We start from the raw sequence: 22,190 nt of genomic DNA, 5'->3' as shown, positions 1-22,190 counted from the left end.
ACAACATACTGGCATGGGCTAAAATGGCTTATTGGAAAGATGCAAGGTTTTGAAAGGCTCTTCTTTCTATGTGGTACTTTCCTAGTGGTGCTTTTGATTTGCTAAAACCCCTTTTCTACTCACTGAATAAACTCAAGAGCATTTTGAAGTCTTCCCAAAGTGGCTGTAAAGCTCAAATGTGTTGAGCCTTACCCCTCATTTGGAGCCCAGGTTCAGAAGGAGGTACAGAGTGTCCTCCTCTTCACTTCAGTGTCCTCCTCTCTTGGTTCTCTGAAGGTGACTTTCTTCCCAGCCCGCGTCTCTCTGGTAGTACATGTCCCCTCTTGTAAACAGCTGGGTCTTGCTTGGCAGCTGCTGCAGATTAGTAAATTACAAGTTTGAGATTAAAAAAGAAATGACTAAAGAATAAAACCTTTAGTCAGGCAATTTAAAGTCAGACTGCCACAATGAACACCTGTTGGGACAGACCATTATTAAGAGCTGGAGGATTTGGGTGAAAAGATCACTGTGAATTAATTTTGATTGCCTCACAAGACTTTGCATAACAAATGATCTCCAGTGGGGGTGTTGAGGGACTTGCATTTGAAGGAGGGGGGCAGATTTGGTTTCCAGAAAGGTAATATAAGCTCCCCCAGGACATTAAAATCCACCATTGGCTGCTCTTGTCTGTGTGCCCCTGTTAAAGCAGATTGCGCATGCTAAGGTTACCATGTATTATGCTTCTGGGGGAAAAAGAGAAACAATTGATATCAAAATCTTTTTAAAAGGTTAGTTGAGAAAGCATGAGGTCAGAAACTCATGACTCCTGAATTGTTAAATCATTTATTTATGTCTGTGTCTATGTAAATGGAGATTTGGGTATGTTCTCAATGATTTAAGCAGTCCATTTTTTTATTTTTTAACTGATATACATACACAGAGGCAGTACATCTGCTCTTTTTTGTAAGGGAAGAATAGAGTAAAAGATGTGTTAATAAATGGATTCACTTGCAGTTAGATGACCTTTGTACTTTGTAATGTCATCAGAAATGAGAAAAAGTTAGGCATTAGTGATCACAAGGTACTGTGTGGAATGGATGGGCTGTTGGGGGTGGGGTGGTGGATATACTGAATATTAAGTAGTTTCATTCTTTCCTGAAAAGAAAGAGACTCCAACTAAAATATGCCGGCATCCTACCTGTCTGTCAGCCCCTGATTAAATCTAAAAGCAGGCATCCCATCTGTTTGCCTAAATGAAAAGTGTAATATTCTACTAACTACTTTCTATTATCACTCAACTTAAGGGTTTCTGTGCAAAATGATCCGCAGTTCATTTGAAGTTTATTTGGCACACAAAAAGAACACTCCAGAAAGCTTTCGGCTTTTAAGCTAATAAGCAGTCTACCCAGATGACTCTGGCTGAATTTTCAACATTTGACCATTAATATCACATGAATTTTCATAGTGGTAGACTTCCATTTGTCATCAACCAAATAACCTAGAAAACATCTTGACAGCAACAGATAACTAAAAACATGAGGACAATGTAATACTCTCTTCTCAGTTAGGATTTTCCTAATTGTGAGGGTGATGGAAGTTATAAAACTGTTTTAGGTTGTGTGACAGTATTTTACCCACCAATCATATTTTATTAAATAAACTATATTTTGTTCTTTTAAATGTGGTGAGCCTCAGCCCCCAAAGCACAACCATAACCCCCATGCCAAACCTCCGTGGGGAGTCCACTCTCCCAAAGTTTGAACATGTTTCTGATGGTTTCCTTTGTTTCTAGGTCATCAAAAAGATTGGGGAAACCTTGCTGTGAGTGAATCCTACTTGGGTCGCTTGCAAATGCTCTCTCCCCATGAGCAAACGCTTCTAAAAAGAATTCCAATTTCTGCACCATTTGGAAAGTCTTTGGGGGGTTCCTTAGAGATATTAGATAATTGAATATAGCTTTCTCCCATTGGAAAAAAAATCACACATCCAACAACATCCCCCAAAGTCCCAACATCCCTTAGCACACCAGTCAATTTTATGACCAAGTTAATCTGGAGCGTGACTTGTGGAGCCCCAGAGGGAGGTCAGTGAAGCCGGTAAATATGTAAACATGGCTTTTTCGGTTTCCGTTTCGCATGAATACAAAATAAACCGTGGCTCTCCGGACGCTGGAAAGTTCTTCCTTAAAGTTAATAAAACCTGTCAACTTCCATAAAGGCCGAGAGGAAGGGGGTCCACAGGTGCAGGCGTTAGGGCTGAGGCTGAAGAAGTCGGGGCAGCTAATAAAAAGCCCTGGGCAGTGTGCGCCTCTTTCCCCATCAATTCCCATCAAGCGTTATTAGAGTCATCTGCCGCCTTGGAGGTGCGTCCCCCGCGCTCGCCCCGCAGAAGCGACAGTGACATTTGGCTGCGCTGCAGGTGCGGCTGTGTGTGGCCGCGCGCCCGAGTGGGGCCGCCTTTGTGGCGCTCGGGTCCTTTGATCTGTGCCACAAAGGGCCTCGAAGCAGCAGCCCCCTGCTTTCTGCTGGCCTGGGAGGCGACAGGCTGGGGGGCGAGGAGGGAGGAGGGGCCGGAGGGGAGAGATGAGGTCTCGGGAGGGGGTGATCCATAATATTTATTTCAACAATAGCTTCAAATCTTTTTAAACATCATAAAAACACGGCTCATTAAGCCCACAACAGCCTTGAAATTGTGTTATAAAACCGCAAAACAGAAATCAATACATTTGCTAGAAAGGAGGTAATGAAATATATTGAGTTGCCTGAGAAGTGGTTTGTATGAATCATAATATTATTATGTGCGCATCAATTCCATTTCCAATACTTAAAGTTAACCAGCTAGTGAAGAGCGCCCTGAACCCTCGTTAAACAAGCTCTCCCCGGTTACTCGCCAGGCCAGCGAATCCTATAAATAACCTTGGGGAGGGGGTCAGATCAATGCTGCCCACTCCAGAGCTTCAGCTGCTGCAGCCCTATTGCTTCCCGGCCTGATCAATACAGGCTCACAATGGCCGGGAGACAGCCGGGGGCAGGCCCGGAGCTCTGGGCTGGAGTCTCCCGCCCAGAGCCACAACACTGCCAGTTTCTAAAAAGGGGCTTGGGCCAGCTGCTCTGCCCCTTCTAAGGAGAGAGTGCAGCTTCCTGCCCCACCCCTCTGATGAGGAACTCCTGGTTTCCGTGGTTTCTCTACCGTGAAGCAGCACCTAGGAGGACACAGCCGCCGGACCCAGCACCCTGGGGACCTCTCAGTGCAAGGGCTGAGCTGCAATTTGTTCTCTCGTTCCTTTCTATTTGAAATGGATATCGTTTTATTTTGCTATACAGTGAATGAAAACTGGATCACGTTTTTCCTTTCTACTTCCTGATATCTTCTGAAAGACACACTACTGATTCTGTAATGTATAGAAAGCCAAAAACCAAGGAGACCCAGGTTTGTGAGACTGGAAGCTTGCACAATGGAAGGGAAACCATCTGACTTTCACAAATTTCATTTAAAAAAAAGACAACTCATTTGCCACAGTCCCCTTCCAGGTCTAAAGGGTGGAGATGTGAGAAATGGGGACTCAGAGCTTATGGGGGTGTCTGGCCAAAAGGAAGGCCAGACCCCCGGAAAAGTCTCCTCTCTATGCCTGTGTGTGCTGCCTCCAACTTCTAGGATGAGAGTTCCCTAAGGGCTGCAGCTTTATTTGGCTGTGTTCCCTGTGTGACCACAAAGGATGCATGTGACCTGGTTACATCATAGTTGTGGGATGAGTAGAGAGATTTGGGAGTGGTCAGCTTTCCCAGTTCTCATCTGAGCTACAGTGGTGCCTCTTGCGTCCTGAGTTAGGCAGTGCCTCAGGCCTCATTCTGGCTCCAGGTGTGGCTTTTGTACTGTACATTGGCACTGATTTGGAAACAAGAAGTGGTTGGCTCCAGGAGCACCTTCTGTGAAGGCTGATTGTGTCAAATTGAGTAAAAGAAGCTTAACTAAATTGGCTCAGTAATTCCACACCCTAAGGTATAGTGGACCCATCCTTGGGTACATGAATGATATAAAGGGAAAATGAAGGACAGATCTGCGTCTGTTTCTTCAGAGAAGCTCCAGTCTTCACCTTCACCTTGGACGTCATCTGGCTTCCAGTGCAGACTCTTTGGCTTTCAGCACATTATTTTTGGCCTCCTGGCATAAACCCTTCAGCCTTCTACTGCAGATCCATCAGTCTCCTGATACAGACTCACATAGACGCTACAGTGAGCTCCAGACTTTTAAGTATAAACCCTCTTGGACTCTTCCTCATCCAACTCTGTGGGTAGCCATTGTAAGCCAATCTTGTAAATTCTTACATATTTGTATATCTTTGTCATATCTGTTTCTTTAGTAAACACTGACTGATGCAGGTTTTGGAACCAAGAGTGGGGTCAGAAAGGCTTCCACTTACATTCAGAAGAAGGACTGGAACGGCAGTGTGTAAAGCTGTGACTGAAGCCAAATATGCAGTGGACATCCGAGAAGAGTGGGAAAGCCAGGAATATGCATCATTCAAGGAAAGCGGCGAAGAGTGAGCAAAACCAGCTAAAGAAGAAAGCCATGGGAGCTACCACCACCAGAAGTGTCACATGGGCAAATCCACCCAAGCCCTTTGGTGTTTACATCTTGCCAGCTGGGGATGCTGGAAGTGGAACTATAGGATTTAATTTTTTCCCTGCTGGATTTTAGACTTGTGTTGGTCCCATTCCTTTGTTATCTCCCTGTTGGTAACTTTTGGGATGGTAATGTTTATCTTGTGCCACTGAACATTGGAAGTATTTAACTTTCTTTTCATTGTATGGAGGTTTACAGCTAAGAGTTTGCCTTCAATCTCAGACGAGACTTTGGGCTTGCACTTTTCAGCAATGCTGAAACTGTTAGGACTTTGACAACTCTTGGAGATAGACTAAATGCCTTTCCCATAAAGGGATATGCATGAGTTTTTTTTTTTTTTTTTTTTTTTTTTTTGTCTTTTTCCTTTTTATCGGTACCAGGGATCGAACCCATGACTGCCTGCTTGCAAGGCAGGCGCTTATGCCACTGAGCTAAATCCCCAGCCCCTTAGGCATGAGTTTTTAAGGGGCCGGGGCAGAATGTCATAGCTTGTATCTACATATCCCCCCAAAGCCTCATATGGTCATAGGTTGAACGGTCATAGGTGGGGCTTTTTCAGAGGTGGTTGGATCTAGAGTGTGTGGCCTTGGAATAGATTCACGGTGCACTGGATTCATGCTAGGATCAAGGGCAGAAGGATTAAAGTAGAGTGGGTGTACTCACTCTAGTCTGGATAAGATAAAAGGGACAGAAAGATGCTGGTAAGGCCCCTTGTTGCTTTTGCTACCTTCTGCTCATCATAAACTTGTATCTCTGCCACATGCTACCCTGCCTTGGAGCCATCCAATTATGGACTGAAACTTCTATGAACTTTTATAAACTTTTCTTCCTTTAACTTTTAAGTATCAGGCATTTTGTCTCTGCAACAAGAAAAGCAACTAATACATCCTTCAATGGTCATTTTACTGATACCGACAGTCACATGTAAACGCATGTGCGTACACATACATATGCATACATACACAGGCAAGCCTAAAACCACACACAGATGCGCAGCATGCATTTAAGTCATGCACCATAGCTCCCCAGATAATACAGGTGTTGGGACAGACTATGATTACCTCTGTAGGTACAGCGAAGCAGAGTGGGAGAGCCCAAAGCTGGTTTTCAATCTGGGGCAATTTAGTCCCTTTCCTACCCCCAGGGACATTGGGGAATGTCTGCAGATATTTTTGATTGTCACTACCTGGGTGGCGGAGAAGCGGAAGAAATGGTACAACAATCTACTAGCAGAGAGAGGCCAGGGACCTCTCTCTGCTAACTGCTAACTGATGCACAAGGCAGCCTTTGCCGCAAAGGACTGACCAAGTCCACATGACTTTGGTGCTGACGTTGAGAAATCCTGGGTTGAGGCCACGCCTAAACATTGTGTCTCAGGAGAGTTCACAGTGCTGCTGTTCTGTTTGAACCACAAGGCCTTTACATTCTGTCCAGGAGAAGGGGAGGGAGGCTCCTTATTCCTTTTTTGCTCACGTGGCTGGATAACAGGGCCTTAATTCCAGCCTTCTAGACTGCCATTGTCCTTAGTGTGCTGCTGCTGCTACAGCTCTGGGTCCTTTCTCCAAAACCCCTGAGCATAGTATACCTCAGCTGCTGCTTGAGAGTGCCATTCCCACACATAAACTGGTCACCAGCTTGCTGAGGGTTGACTCTCCTGCTCTTGTGTGGTCTATAGAATACTGGAACCAATTCATTTCAGAATCAATGCACAATTATTTTGGATTTGTCAATATAAACAAACTAGACACTACAGTGACTAGATCTCAGGACCTAAAGACTGTGATTAATTTTTCCAGGACTATCCGTTTTCCTCTTGATCTTGTTCTTATTTCCTGCTGCCCCGACCTGTTGTCTCAGGCTCATCCCAGAATTGGTCATTCCAATCATCTTGGTTGCTTGTTAATATAAACTTTGCAGTGACCTGAGTTTCTGCTTTCACTGTCCAGAAAAGAACAGTGGTCATCTGAAACGCCACAAACTTGATGTTCTTTGTTTAGAGAGGGGAGTGCCATTCCTGATAACATAATCCCAATTATGCACAATTAGCTGACTCAAGTCAGTGCTGGCCATTTATTGACTAGGCAGATGGTCACCCAGCTCCTGATTTTGTCACAGCAAAACCTGGTTTAATTTGGACCTAGAAAAATAAGGCATAGGCCTATATTTCCAGAAGGCTTAATACTAACAGATAATCCCCCAGATGTGTTAAATAGCCAAGCTAGAAAATATCCTGTTCTGTTTCTTTTTTAGGGTTTTAAATTAAAAATGTGTTTTACAAGTAAAATTATTTATTTTCATTTCCAGCATGCACCCAAGGAAGTAGAGCGAAAGAAAAACTTTGGGAAACAAAATTCTCCACATTGCAGAACTCAGAAATGCTACAAAAAATTAGCCATGATGATTTAATTTGGAAACTCCAGAGGAGTTAGAAATTTAGTGAAATGAAAACAAAAATTTCTCAGTCTCGAATGTATTAAACTAACTCAAACAAAATAACTCAATCATCCTTTGAGCTAAGATTTGCCATAATTTGGTCACGGTTTATGAAACCAACATTGAGTAAGAAAGTCAAAATGATTTCTTTCTCTGTAAATTTTTGAAGTTTTGTTTATCAACACAGAGATTCCATCATAAAAATATTTCTTTTTTTAAGCCAAGCTTGCAAAACATTAGGAAATAATTTATTCTTGTTTACTATGTTTGTAATCTACAGGTATAAAGTACTGTGGTCAAGAAAATCTTCAGTCATAAAACAACTAATAATATCTATTTTCAAACTTTATGGACATCTTTGATTATCACTATCATGTAAGCCAGCATAAATGAAACTCTAATGAACATTTCTTATGTTATATGCAAATACATAGTTAAATTGAGAGCAAATATACCTTTCTTTACATAACAATGAATTCCATTTGTATAAATTTCCTGGAGGGTAAATCAAAATTTAAATGAATATGATAGATGATGTCTTTGTAAAGTGAAGACTTTCTGAGAAATGAATTTACCAGTTTTTGAAGTAAAGGATCATAGATTGGATTTCCTTAAAGCAAAATATACAAGGATGGCAGTAACAATGATCATGAAGATGAAGACAGTAATCCAGGTTTACTGAACTGTATTATAAGGCAGACATTCAGCTGACTGTACATGGTTTATCTCAGTGGAATCTTCTGTCTTTCCTGCTTGGATCAAGAGGTATCTTTAAGCACCCAAACCCAACACAGCCGCTTCCTGTTTTACTTGACATCTAAGTATGAATAACATTATGAATGAAACACAGCAGAGTGGGAAGAATGCAGAAAAACAAAAATCTGCAAGCTGCATGATCTCAGTTATCTCACACTTTCTAAGCTGCAGCCTCCTTTATAAAAAATAAAATACTCCTGGTACCGATAAAAACCAAAAAGACAAAAAATAAAATAAAATACTCTGGGCCTAAAAATCATCCGATCAAATTACTATCAACTCCACTTATAAGGAAACTACCTTTGTTTTAACAAAGAATCCAACTAACACTATTACATGACCATAGATAAGTAAAATGTTCACCATGATGTGGGCTGTGTGGTCTACCAGAAGGCCCAGTTGCAATGATTGGAAATATTTGAAAGGAATATTAGGTGCCACATCTGACAGTCTGATTTAGAAATCAAAAGTCAGTTTGAACCAGTATTTGATGACTTATGCAACAATTATTTGTAAAATTGTCACATGCTCCAGTTAGGTCTAATTCTTGAAGGTAAAACCAATATCATAATCATAAGTGTTGTCAAGGTAACTACTTGGCAGGTAGACGTGGTCTAAGTGTGTGCTGAATTAGAGACTAAATTGAAGTAATAATTTAGCCTTGATTTACTGAGATGGAGTCACTATTTGGAGAGATTCTGCACTGGAAAAGGCATTCGTCCACATTTTGAACTTTATTTCCTTCTACTTCCCATTTTTACCACTTACACTGTACTTACTCACTCTGGCCCAAACTATTTGATTCAATTGAATATGAGCAAATCCCATTTGGCAAATTGCCTAAGTTTATAGAAGTCTCCAGGTGTGTGTGTGTGTGTGTGTGTGTGTGTTATTGGGAGGGCCTGTGTTCCATGTTGTCACCCAGATATTTGGGTACATTTGTGTCTGCAGATGTATATATTATATCCTTCCCGGGTGCAATGCACTTGCATTTCTCCAGCCTTACAAATCCTGAAAGCATTGGCTAAACCATACCCTGCAGTTAAGTAAGTATTTTAGTGGAAAATTAAAAAAAAGTTTAGAAACCGAAAGTTGCCAACTGAGAGCAGAAGGAAAAAAAAAAAAGATTGCATATCACCCAAAAGAGAGAGAGACCCCAAAGAACTGACTTCCCCATTTCTTTTAATCCTGCACTTATTTTATAGCCAGCATATTCTCTTTTAGTCCATGATTACTTATTTTAAATTGTCTTCCATTTCTATGGCTTTGTCTCCTGTGACTCCACCTTTCTGGTCTCCCAAACGATGCAATCTGTGCCATTAGCTGATGTAACTGATTAGAGCCAGGAGATGCTTCATGTCTTCATCCAATGCTGGGGAGAGAAGATGAACAGGCAAGATGATCAGACAGCAAGAAGACTCCACCACCTCTCATTTACAGGTCCGAGACCTCGGAGACAAGCCACCTAAAATAGTGCAGACGGCACAGTTACCAACAGATGCAACTGTCAGAGGCACACATCGGTCTCAAGGTGCAAATCACTGATCTCATACCACACTCACCAGCTCTCAGTTCTGATCCTGTATTAACAAGAATTGCACTGCCATTTTTATAGCTCAGGAAATGATTCCCAATTCTGTTGAATTTGATAAGTTTTATCTAGCACCTCTTTGGGAAGAATTTTTGTTTATTCTTTTAAATACCTGAAATGCAATTCCAAACATTTTCAAGTTAAACTCCTTTCTCTTCACAACCAACCCCAGAAAGAATCTGGGTGAAAGACAAGGAATAGCAATTGTTCTCTTTGTTCTAGAGCAAACCAATTGTATTTGGATTCCCCATGGAGGTGGTTCCTAACAAATTGTTCTGTACCAATTATCTCCATGCAAAGGTCAGGTAAAGTCTCAAAGATCTAAATCTAGGATAAAAGGAATGTTCACATTTCTCAACAGAAGGGAAGTGACTTCATGACTGTGTTTACTAAATGTGGAATTCCCCCAGCAAATTTACATATTGCAAAAGTTATAAAAGAGTAAAAATTCCATTCAACGAAATTTTCAGGGAACAGAATTCTAAATATATGAATTTAAAAAGGTACTCATCAAAATTCCCTTTAGAAAATTACAATGTCTAATTCTAAAGTGACTGAATTAGTTCTTTGCCTTACAGAAGTGTTTTCTGCTGGGTTCAAGTAACAGCCTAGGACTCTGCCCCAAACTCTCTGTGTCCTGGTGTTTGAATATAGAAAACTATGGTCCCAAATGTGGATGAACTTAGGAGCCAGTATGTTTATCCTGGGAACCTCATTTTTAAAATACAAGGTTGAGCTAGGTATGTGGCTCAGTGATAGAGAGCTGGGTTAGCACCAAGAGGTGCTGGGCTTGGGCACCAGCCCTGCAAAATAAGTAAATAAATATAAAAGTGAAAATTCAACTTTCATTTTTATTGTTATTTTTAAAATTTCTAGTAAAATAAGAATTATGAAAATAAAATACCAGTTGCTCTAGCCCCTAATAACTAAAGTTCTAATTAACTGAGACATTATTCCAAGGCAGAATCTGAGGGTAAAGTCTGTACTTTAAAGGCAGGATGAAAATTTGAATTATAAGTGGATGTTGAATATTAACCCTGACACTGGCCTGGATAGCAAGTTTCTCAATCTCAGCACTATTGACTTTTGGGCCAGGCAATTCTTTGCTGTTGGGCTTCTCCTGTGTGCTGTGGGAGACTTGGCACCATCCCTGGCCTCCACCTACAATATGCCGATGCCCTCTCCCAGCTGTGACAACCAAAAATAGCTCTGGTCTCAGCCAACTATCTCCTGAGGGGCAAAATCAACTTGGTTGACAATCTTTATTCTTGTGAGGGGGAAAAGTCATTTATCAGCCATTTCTAATCCACTTTAAAGAATGCATTTCCATCATATAATGAAGTATTAAATAACCATTAAAAATATTTTAAGACACTTACTAGGTGCAAGAATATGCTCATCTTATAATGTGAAATAATAATAAAACAGAACATGAAAGTGTATGTGCTATATATATGCATATGTATATACAACAAGGTACACATATTTGAAAAATTTACAATAATTAAAAAGGGAAAACACAAAAATGAAAATCATAGTTACCTCTGGGTGGTCAGATAAAGTGGTGTATACATTCTTATTTAAATTTTTCTGTTTTCCTAGATTGTCTACCAGGAACCTGTATTTTTGTAGTTTTAAAATGAAACACAAAGGAAGGACAATGTATTTTATATTCTATGTCCCCTATTCCTAATTTAATTGTCTTCCAGACCCTGAAGAAACCATGGTGGTCCTTTCTCTCAGGATCCTTATGTTCATGAGATGCTTACCACTGCCTCACACTGGAGTCTTAAGTGCCCAAGGTCAGAATTCATGACAGCGTTTACACCTTTTTTCTCCATCTGAGCATATTCATTGATTGATTCATTCATTTCTCTGGCACCATGCTAGCTACTAGGAATTCAGTGTGGTGAATAAGGCAGGTAGAGTCCCTGCTGCCACAGAAGACAAAGAATGAACCAACAAGCAGATGCAGGAGCAAAATAATTCCAGAGCATAAAAGAAGCTGGGAAGGCAAGAAAGCACAGTGACAGTGACTGGCAGGAAGCACTACTTTACAGTGTGTGGTTAGGGAAACCCCTCTGAGGAAGAGACATCTGAGCTGACCAAAGAACTAGACAAAGAGAACTAGCACAGCACATTCAGAAAGAAGAAAGCCATCGAAGTAGGCTTTTTGCAAGCAAAGAGGTGTGGCTGGAGGCCAGGCTGGGGAGTTGGCAGGACCTGGTGGTACGATGTCCTACAACCAGGCTTAGGGTTAGACATGCAGGGTGAGTCACAATCTTCCAGGTCAAGAGCTTGGACTCTGCATTCTAAAATGGGTCTTCAAGGTGACTGGGATGTATTGGAGATTTTGAGAGCCACAGTTCCAGGGTCTTGGCTTTCTTCCAAAACTGAGGGACTTGTGGGCCCAGAGGTGGTGTGTGAACTGATTCAGACAGCTGCTCTTCAGAAGATGGGACACAAAGCAGATGCAGCACTGTCTTTGGGAGCTTGTGAGAAATGCAGTATCTCAGTCACCTGCCCGGATGTGCCAATCAGAATCTACATTTCAACAACAATGCAAGAGGTTTGAATACAAGTGAAAGTTTGAGAATCGCTGATTTAAACCAATGTACTACACATTACAATAAAGCTTAGACAGAGAAGATTAAAACAATATGACTTTTAGTGATAAGAGAGCAACAACATATTGATTATATTGTCACTTTCCTCTGAGAAGGGAGGCACTATCAATAAGCTGAGTAAAGTCTCTTCCAGGTTATGCTTATATTTAGTTTCCTTGGAGCGAATTGTAGAGTCTGAACTACAGCCTTGCACTTGGCTCTGCAAAGGCTCATCACCTGGGCAATAGACACTGAAACTTACTTTACCTTCAAATTTTTTAAAAATAAAAAATGATTTTCCTTTCTTTTTTTTAAAGCATCACATTTGGTATGCTCTGCTAGTATTTCATATTTTTAAAAATACGTGTATTAGTCTGTATTGTGTTGCTACAATAAAACCAGATGCCAGGTAATGTATTAATAACAAAAAGTTGGCTCAGAATTGCATGTCTGGAAAGTCCAGACAGCATGGCACTGACATCTGACAAGAGTTCCCCTGACTGTGTCAAGACAAGACAGAGAAACAGAAAGGAAAACACTATGGGAAGAATGGGTCAAATATATAGAGTGGTCTCATTTTGTGACATTCTACTCCTGTGAGAACTACATTAGTCCTTTCTGAGGGCAGTGGCTCTAAGGCCTAATCATCTTCCACTAGGCCTCACTTCTTAAAGATCCAGATTCTCTTAACACTGGAAGTTGTGAGGGACACGCTCAAACCATATCCAAACCACAGCAGTGTGTAAGAATTAAAGAAATACAAACAGTATGGAACAAAGACTTCTATGATTAATCTTTAATAATTGTGAGTCTTATTTATGTTCTCCGTTCCTCTGACCCATGACGCTTTGCACATCTCTTTGACTTAGTGTTGGTATCTATAGACACTACTCTAAAATATCTCTGGCTTTCTTTTTCCTCTTATTAACCTGGGGCTTTCCATTTTTTATGCAACAGCGTTTGCTAATTAGACTTGCCCTGGAGGGCAGATTTTGCTTCTCTTCTTTCAGTGATCAGAAAAAAGACCATGTTGATATATGAGCCTTGTGTTTATTCTATAGCTCTCACTATTCAAATGTTTCTTTCAACTGACCATGGCTACTAACTTCATTTCTTTGTCCCTTGAAGCCGATAAGCCATTCCTTTTAGCAACCATCACTAATTCAAGAATAAACACAGTGCTTTCTCCAAAAGTGTTACATTCTGTTAAAGGAATCTAGGAAAGGTACAAATTCTCTCAGCATGGATATTATGAATGGATTTTAAAGTGCGATGCAGTAGGGCTCATCTGCCTCATCTTCTTTGGTGATGGTCACAGCCCACAGGTGCTCTCTATTTACATCCTTATGCATGAGGACACACAGCTAATCATGCCACTCTTTTCCTCCGGGCTACCTTGCCTGGGAAGAGGTTTTCATGGGGAACAGCACTGGATGCTATTTTACTCAGGTTTATGGTGCCAACTGCTACTGTCGTGGTTCTGCTTTTGTGAACAAGTTGCTCCTATATCTAGGGCTTCTGTAGCAGGAGGGCTTTCTGGTCCTACAGATGTCTACAAGTAAAAGCCCCAGAAAATACAATACTTTGCCTTTGGTGTCTTGGCCTACTTCTTGTTTCACTGCTCTGTGACCTAATGATGCAGAGGGTAAAAATCTCCACAGCAGTCATCATTGTCATCAAGTTCTTAAGTAATATTCTGCTTGGATAATGCAACAGCTCTTAGAAAAGGATCCACCTGAACCTTTCCTGAACCACTCTCTCAAGCCATTTTGTGGGACTATAAGGGCAGATATTTATTTGAGCGAGGTCATTAATAACCTTCAGTGTCTGGTGCAGAGTAGGTACTCACTGAGCAATTGCAGGATGAATGAACTTTACTCAGTAAGCCAAGCATACCCCCAGGGCTGAGATGGCTTTCTTGAGCCTCTTTTCTCTTTGGAGACCTTTCCATGTCCTGTGTGTGGGCTTCTAGAACACTTCTCTGCATTCTTCAGGCTTATACAGTGGGCTCCACTACTTAAGCACCAGAGGTCAATGGCACTTACCATACCTGACACTTCTATTGAGAAGTGCTGAATAATTTGCTATCTCAGTCCATTTTCTGTTGCTATGACTGCATACCTGAGACTGGGTAATTTACAGAGGAAAGAGAATATTTTTGGCTCATGATTCTGGAGGCTGGAAAAGGGCCCAGATTAGCTCAGTTTTAAGGGAGAACGTCACGGTGGAAAGAAGAGAGTTCCCAAAGTATGAAAGAAAACAAGAAAGTTGAGATAATAGCATGATACCTAATCCATTCTGGAGAGAGCCACATTAATCCCTTCATGAGGGCAAAACTATCATCACTTTAACACCTCCCAAAGGTTTTATCTCCTTTCAACATTATTGCATTGGGGAGCATCCCTCAAAAGGAGTTTTTGATGGGTACAAGTCATACTCAAACCATAGCATTTTTTTTAAGTCAACCATTTGATTAAGGAGCACAGAGGTAAAATCAGAGGGAAAGTGAAATAGAGGAATGGAAGAAGATTCTGGGTAAGTGGTTAATTAGAAATTATGGGCTAGCCATTTGTTGGGGTAGCTGGGGCTTTAATCCCCAGCCTTGCAAAAGAAAAAAAGACATGGTTCTATCTAGATATCTCAATCTTCTTCTGTGGTCACACTGAGAAAAATCTTAGTTTCCTAGTTTCCTCATCTGTTTCCATCTGCTCTGCCCTGGGGCAGGGTTAAAGCAGACAGTCAACATGCAAGTGCTTTAAAAAGCTTTGGGACTCAAGTGCAGGGAGGAACAGAACTACTTTTCCTCCTCCCCGCTGATGCCTAGCTTCAAGTCATCTTTTTGTGCCCTCTCTAATGCCCCAGCAAGGACCAACACTGACCGGAAACCAGGGTCCCATCTAAACTCTTGCTGCTGGAGTCCTCCTGAGAGATCCTCACGCCATGAACTGCCCTTTTTGGCTATTGCTGGCTCCTTTCCATGAAGATGTCTGCAACCTGCCTTTCTCACCACCTCTTCTTGCTAAGCTACAGTTGTCCTTTTTACTAAAGCAGGAACCCCCTCTCTCAGTGTCCTTTTCTTACCTGCAGAAAGTCAGGGGCTTGCAGAAGCCAGAAGACAGGTAGGTAGGGAGATGACTTGGGTAGAGATTGCAGAAAAAATGAAGAGTGGGTTTGAAGGGTGACAGTCACACCATGGTGCCAGCCAGTTCCTGAAATGTGAGAAACTGAATGCTTGATCATCTGAAGTTGGGGAAAAAATCTGGAAATTGGAACTTTTTTTTTTTTTTTTTGGTAAGTTTTAAATGCTGGCAACACTTCCAGACTTGTTAACCAGGCTACATGAGCCAACTGAAACAGTCAGTAGGGTGAATGGTTGGATGCAATCTGGGCTGGAGGGCTCTGGGCACTTTCTGAGCTCTGAGAGCCACTGCTTTTCTGGGCTGAGGAATTTGCTCAAAAACAGCCAGTGCTGCTTCCTGTCTTCCTTCCCTGTTCAGGTCCTTGATGTGTGTCACTAGGCTACTGAGGCAGCCTCCTCCTGCCTGAGGAACTTCTTTGGAAATAGCATCTCTTCAGGTATCAGGTGAAGATGAAGTCCATAGAGTGGACAACACAGCTGGTACCTTTAGAAGAGGTGACACAGAGGCGAAGTGATGATGCTCAGAGAGATCACGTGGGCTGGTGGTGGTGCAGACTGAAGAGCTGAGCCTGCAAGTCCAGCAGTGCCAAGGATTGCGACAATGGCAGAAAGGCTGGGAACAGGTTCTCTGCTAGAGAGAGGATGCGGCTCTATCATCTCCTCAATTTAGGACTTCTAGTCCCCAAAGCTGGGTGACAATACATTCTGCTGTCAAACATTTTATAGCACCCCTGAGAAATGGTTACATTGGCCCATCAGGGGTGGACATGGCTATGGATTGAATACAGTTTGTCTCCCGCAAAACTCAGGACAAAATTTAATTGTTATGGTGGCAGTGTTGAGAGAAGAGGTTTAAAGAGGTAATTAGCTCAGTTAGAGAGAAAATGCTTTTTTCTCGGGAGTGGACTCATTCTCAAGACATTTATTTTAGCTTCTGTGTGCCTTAGTTTATTTATCCATCAAATGGGATTGATGATAATAACCTCATGTGGTTGTTGGTACAGGGATTAAATGGGTTAATTTAAGAAAAGTGGCTGGAACAATGCTTGATGTTTTGGAAGTTTTAGATACATCCCGTCAAAGTGAGATTACTCAGCCCCAGGGATGCCTGAAGGCACATAGAAGCTTGATGATTAAACAACCATCAGTGATAACTGCAGAGCTGGAGGTAGACACTTCAAGGCAAGGCTCTTGCAAGTTGGTGGGAGCTCACTGACACAGACTGGGCGTGGCTGGGGACAGCTTTTCTCCAAGGAGCTTCCATTCCTTTCCTGAAGCCAGCTGGCAGGGGCTTCTCATGGTGGCAGCAGAGTATGAGGGCACAGGTAGAAACATGTAGGTATCTGGAGACCCCCCCTTGGAACTGGCGCACATGGCATCTACCTTATGTTTCTGGCCACAGCAAGTTCCTTGGTCCAACCCACAGGGCAAGGAAGGTCCCTGTCCATGACGGGAAGGCTCTGTAAGCTACCCAGCTAAGGGTGTGGATGAAAGAGAACTGTCGCAGTAACTCTTTTAATTATAACTTGAATAAGAAATATTGGGCTGAGAATCAGGATAAGAAACTTGTAAATGTGGTCATGCCACTTCTAAAGCCAGACTAAGAAGGCAAAACCTCAATCAATCAAATCCTAGTTCTTCTTTCTATCCAAATAAGTTCATTGCTGAGCACAGTTGGGAGATTTAGGAAGTGTGTGTGTGTATGTTCAACTGTTATCTTTGTAAAAGTCTTTAGACAGCCTCTTTTCTGAGCCATTTTTCTTTCCTTTGTAATACTGGGAATCAAACCCATGTCCTTACACATGCTAGGCAAGCACTGAGCTACACTTTCAGCCCCTGAGTGGTGTTTCTAATGGGACTCTCCAGGAATAATTTCTTGGGACTTCTATATTAGGCTGCAGTAAACTCGACAGTGAGTATAATGATGATGGATGCTTAGAAATGGCAGGATTTGGGAAGGATATTATCATTGTTACCCAAGAACTGGGCCCAGTCACCAATGGGGGAAGAGATCTTAAAGACACCATGCAGCTTGCTGCAGTGATTAAGCTTCCCCACTCAGTTTTTGTTTCCTCTTTTGCATTAGCATGTGTTTAAGGAGAAATCCCCTTGACGACAAAATGCTATTAAAATCCTCCATGTGGAAGCAGCCCAGGAAAGAGAACACACACGAACTGGCACCAGGAGCCCAACTGCTGATCTCTCTTTTCCTGTAGATATAACCACTACAGAACTATAGAATGCCTATGTGACCGCAAAGAGAACTGGGGGACCTTTGCCGTTTACCTGTGCCTTCATTATTGCTCTATCTATTCCCAGTTTTGGCTGCCAGCCCTCTCACTAAAGCCTTTAATTCTGTGTTTCTGCTGAAAAACAGAGGGAAATCATACTTTTTAAAAGGTTTTTGTCAATGGCAACTCAGGCTAAGAGGCACACTTATCATCAAGCCCTTGTATACATCGTACACAAATGAAACAAAAGCTTAACACTATTGACCTTATTACCTGAGATACACTCTGACATTGTCTATTTATTACACTAAAGCATAACACTGGCAGTGATCTACTATGCTGACCTCATAATGCACTAATGAGTCACAATCCAGTCTGAAAAACTCCAGGCTGGTTCTAAGGTGTGTGATGACAGGTAAGGAGGCAGGGGGAGGGCTTCAGTGAAACTCTTTAAGACCCACAGACCTCACACATGGGCAGTGGAAGAGGCAGAGCTGGTCAGAAGAGAACTAAGATAGGATGGAGCCCAGCGTCACAGCCGATCTTTTCCTGCTGTTTTGATTTGGGGCATGTCATCCTTGTGAGACATACTTTAAAGATTTCTCCTGCACATGATAAGACTGTCAGAGAGAATTGAATCTAGTGTTTCCCATTCTTTCCAGAATAAATCAACTTAAACTTCAGAAACAGAGCCCGCTTAAATTATTAAATAAGTGGTAGGGTAGAGGAGGTGTTGCAGTAGTGGGAAGACTGAAAGTGGCCAGAATCTAAAGAGTTGACAGGTGACGGCTGGGCCTCATACTGAATGTAGCTACTATTAAAATATGTAACTCCTGGACTCTTGGCGTCTGGATGCCAAAGGACTCCGTCAGGATTTAGCTGTGCTCAGAGAGAGGCTGGGTGAGGTCCTGCTATGGGTCTAACAAAGAAATATCGACTTCTATGCAGCCTCCAACTTTGTACCTTGCATGTCTTCAAATCCACCCATGAAACATAAGGAAAACTGATCCTGGAATTGTCCTCTGTGAGGTGAGCCACCAAGGGCCCCACTCAGAAAACAGCCTGTTTCCTGTGGTGTTTATAAAGGCTCCTCACATTCTCCATCTTGTCATCCTGGCTTCTCAGGGGGCCAGAGCCAAGCTGACATGCAGTCCATGAGTCTTTGTTCACCTTAAGACAGATGGACACAGAAACACAGGAGAAGCCAAATCATATGTCTAAACAGTTAAGAGGAAACCAGACTCAGCAAGGAACTACAACCCTGGATTTAGCCTGGCTGAATTTTCTTCTCTGGGATTTCCTGTCTCTTTTCTTGGTGTTTCTATCTATCGAATGTTGCCTGGTGGTTGGTTTAAGGCCATCAACTCTGTGGTGAAAGAAAACCTTATACGGAATTTGGGCTTAACTGCTAAAATATCAGCCACTGCCTAAGTGTGTGGATTCAGAGCCAGGCTCATGTGACATAATCTCCAGCCTCTGTCAATCTCCCTTGACAGTGGAAAGAAAGACCATATCTTTAAGACTGGGCTTAAATGAGCATCCACACAGTAAGGCCAGCAGCTACCCCAACAACCACCTTGGGGGGGTGGGGATCAGGCACCGAGGTGGTGGTGGGGTGTTAGTGAGCAAACAGAAAACACATAGATCCTTAAGGAATGTAGACTAAATGAACCCAAAAGCCAACCTCCAGCAATGTTCTCAGACTGCAGTTAAAATTTAACAATTTTTTCTTTATGTAAATCATCTGGCATACTCAGTTGCATGGGTGGGGGGTGGCAGGGAGGGGACAATGGGTTAGGATTAGATAATTTACTTAGTGCTAAAATTCCAGGAAGTTTGTGTTGATTTGGGCCTGGATCTTGTTACTTTTTAGCTCAAGTCTAAATCTTTATCATCCTATTACAGTTGAGAAACTTTTAAAAAAAAACTCAGTCATTTTTACAGTTGTAATTTTTACCCCCTTTCATCAAATAGAGCTGGTTAGATTAGCAGCTTTTAGTACTGAGATGAAAATATTGGTAGGGCCCAGTGGGTCCTGTTTTGTTTATTCTAACGGAGTGGCTTTGATCTAAACATATTTCCTGGGGTCTGGATGAGATGACCTAATTCCTGTCTTATCCCTCTCCACTTTTCTGTGAATCTCAGATTGTACTCTGCCATGGAGCTCTTTGAAATTCACTTTACTTTTTTTTTTCCCACTTTGTCAGCCTCCCCAACATTTGTTTCATTTGCGGTGGAGTGTGCAACTCCCAGTAAAGAACCCATGGCTTTATTTTTCTAACAAGACTGCTAAGTTTTAACAGACTGGGAGATTTTCCCCCTCTTTTTCCTTTTAAAGTTCTTTCATTCTTGACATACACAACATGCCAAAAACAATAAGCAAATACTCTATTGCTAGAAATTTATGTCAACTGCAAATCATTTAGGATTTTCTGTTTGAATGCTCTCCTCTTTTTATTAATAATTTTAAAAGTTTGCCTTCACCCTGGTCCCTAGCTCCCCCAAAGCCATAAGAATGAACCTGGCCTGTGGAGACTGGATGTGTGTGAAAGCTGAAAGCCCAGTTGGCTTTAGTTATCTTCAGTGGATCTGCAAAGATGCGCCCACACTTACCTACAGGCCTCCCACCCAAGTCTCTGGGCAGCTTGGGTCTCCTTGGTTCTCTGGGTTCCTGCCAATCACCAAATTGCTCCCTAAGAATATTTTCCAGAAAGGGAAACCCATCTCTGGGAGTGGGGGGAGCAGTTGAGATGGGAGGGGGGTAGGGAATAAAGGACTAGAGAGAAGGAAAGTCAGAAAGACAAGAAAATGACAACAGGGGCAAGGCAGGCAGGAAGAGCAAAGCCAAACAACAACAACAACAACAACAACAACAACAAAGACAAGAAAAGAAATAAATCCACAGAAGTTACTCAGGTTTGTGAATCTGGGCTGCTAGAAACTACTGCACTTTTCTGTATTTTTATAATTCACATAAAAAAAACTGCAAAAATGTCACCAAAGTGAATATTTTTAGCTAAAAATTTTTGTGAACTTAGTTGTTATCCCACTTTGCAACAACTGTTCGTTTAGCAAATTCGGTTCTCTGCACAATTCCAAAGCGGCCACGATGCACCTCCAGTTTCAGGAGAAGAGAAAGCCAAAGAGCGAGGCGCGGTGGCCGCGGAAGGGGAGGCGGAGTGGGGGAGGTGCGCTCCCATCACCGCCTTCAACCAAGCCTGTGGCTGAAGGCGCTTAAATCCGTTTCTCCTCTGCTGGGCTGAGCCCTGGGCCCAGCGTATTCATCACAGGGAGGAGAAGGCGGGCCGAGGGCACTTTCTAGTTTTGGAAATCCATGGAAAAGGGAATGAGCAGGTACTGATCAATAGATTAGAAAGGCAATCGATACATAGGTAGGCAGGGATAAAAACAGAGAGGGGACAGAGACCACAACCTTTCCCTAAGGGATTCGGTTGCCTTCGAAAATCTGTCTAAACGAAAAGCTACGTGTGCTGGTTTTAACACTTTCAAAAAACGCTACAGAGGGGAAAGAAAAACGAGCCGGCCCCCGGCCCCCAGCCGCCCGCCGCCCGCCGAGCGGAAACGGATTTGCAGCCCCGGTGTGCCCGGCCTGACCCTGCGCCCCACCCGGCGCGCGGGAGCCCGGGGACAGGGGCGGGACGCGCTGCGGCCACCGCAGCCAGCTGCTGCGCGCTTGGGGACGGCGGGGCGTGCAGGGCGCTGCCGCAGCCCGCCCCTCGCGGTGGCCTGCCCGCGCCGGCCGGGACGTCCCCGGGCTTGGTTGGGGTCAGAGCAGCGCCGGGGCCCTCGAAGCGCGCGGCCCGGCCCCACCCGCGTCCCCCGAGTCGCCACTCCCAGCCCCGGGAAGGTGCTGAGCCTCCTGCGCAACGAAAGCCACCCAGTTTGGCTCGTGGGGAACCAGAGCTTCGGACCGGAATCCTGGCCTCTCTCCTTGTCCACACTTGGGGGCGGCGAGAACCGGACCCGCAAAGCGAATTCGAGAAATCTCACCGGCCACATTTTCGGGTGCTAAGACATCGGGATGAGTCTGCACTGGGACGCCGGCACACTCCCATCCCGCCCTCTTCTGGTTTGGGTCCTGCTCAGAGGCCTAGGCTCAGCAGGGCTGCAGACACAGCGGCCGGCCGCGGGGCTGAGCTGATGCTGCAGGCGCCTTTGCGTCCTGGCCCGACCACCCCGGGCTTTCAAGTTTCGGGGCTGAGGTCCTGGGGGCGCGGCCCCGAGTGGCTGAAACTTTCGCCCAACGTTTCAGTTAATTCACCCTTACCTGGGCGCAGCCACCGCCTAAGACTACAGTTTGCCATCCCCTTAAAAACACAGTCAACAAATGCCCGTGGACTCAACTTCTACCCCTTCCCATTGCTCACCCCCAAATCGTGCACAAAACCTACTTTCCCCTCGAACAAAAGGAGCAAGGAGGAAGAATCAAATGGAATTTTGATGATGAAGTATTCAGGTTGACTTTACATCTCCTTTATAATAGACCTTTTCTTTTAAATATGCATGCTCTTAAATGCCTAAAAGACTAATTAAATAAAGAACATGTTGACCTCGCTGGGTTGAGGCCCAGTTTCTGAGTCAGATTATATAACCCTGCTGCACCGGGAATTCTCCAGCAAAGAGGCTCTCAGCCGCCAAAAGAAGGAAAGGAAGAAAAAAAAAAAAAAAAGCCACTGAGTCCAGTGAAATGAAACCAGAATAGTTAAAGCTGAAATCCAAACCCACATATCCTGCTTAAGGAAACTTACCTGTCAGGATGAGATCGCCAATGACAACTTTTTATTTTTTCCTCTGGGGGAGGGGCGGCTGAG

The 22,190-nt window shown here is 43.2% G+C and overlaps 1 long non-coding RNA gene across 1 annotated transcript; it reads right to left on the bottom strand.

The window, feature by feature from the left end:
- Nucleotides 1-8,956: 8,956 nt before the first annotated feature.
- On the bottom strand, nt 8,957-22,155 carry LOC134475718 (uncharacterized). The gene is made up of 2 exons (XR_010046925.1): nt 21,370-22,155; nt 8,957-9,256 (listed from the first exon to the last, which is right to left on the bottom strand). It is a non-coding gene; the product is annotated as an uncharacterized LOC134475718 (long non-coding RNA).
- Between the last annotated feature and the right edge of the window lie 35 nt (nt 22,156-22,190).

This window comes from Cavia porcellus, unplaced genomic scaffold, assembly GCF_034190915.1.
Source record: "Cavia porcellus strain 051 isolate PalLab524CR breed Dunkin Hartley unplaced genomic scaffold, mCavPor4.1 scaffold_4, whole genome shotgun sequence".
Taxonomy (NCBI): domain Eukaryota; kingdom Metazoa; phylum Chordata; class Mammalia; order Rodentia; family Caviidae; genus Cavia; species Cavia porcellus.
Note: the sequence above shows the minus strand (reverse complement) of the source record. Positions and strands in the feature narration are given on the sequence as shown.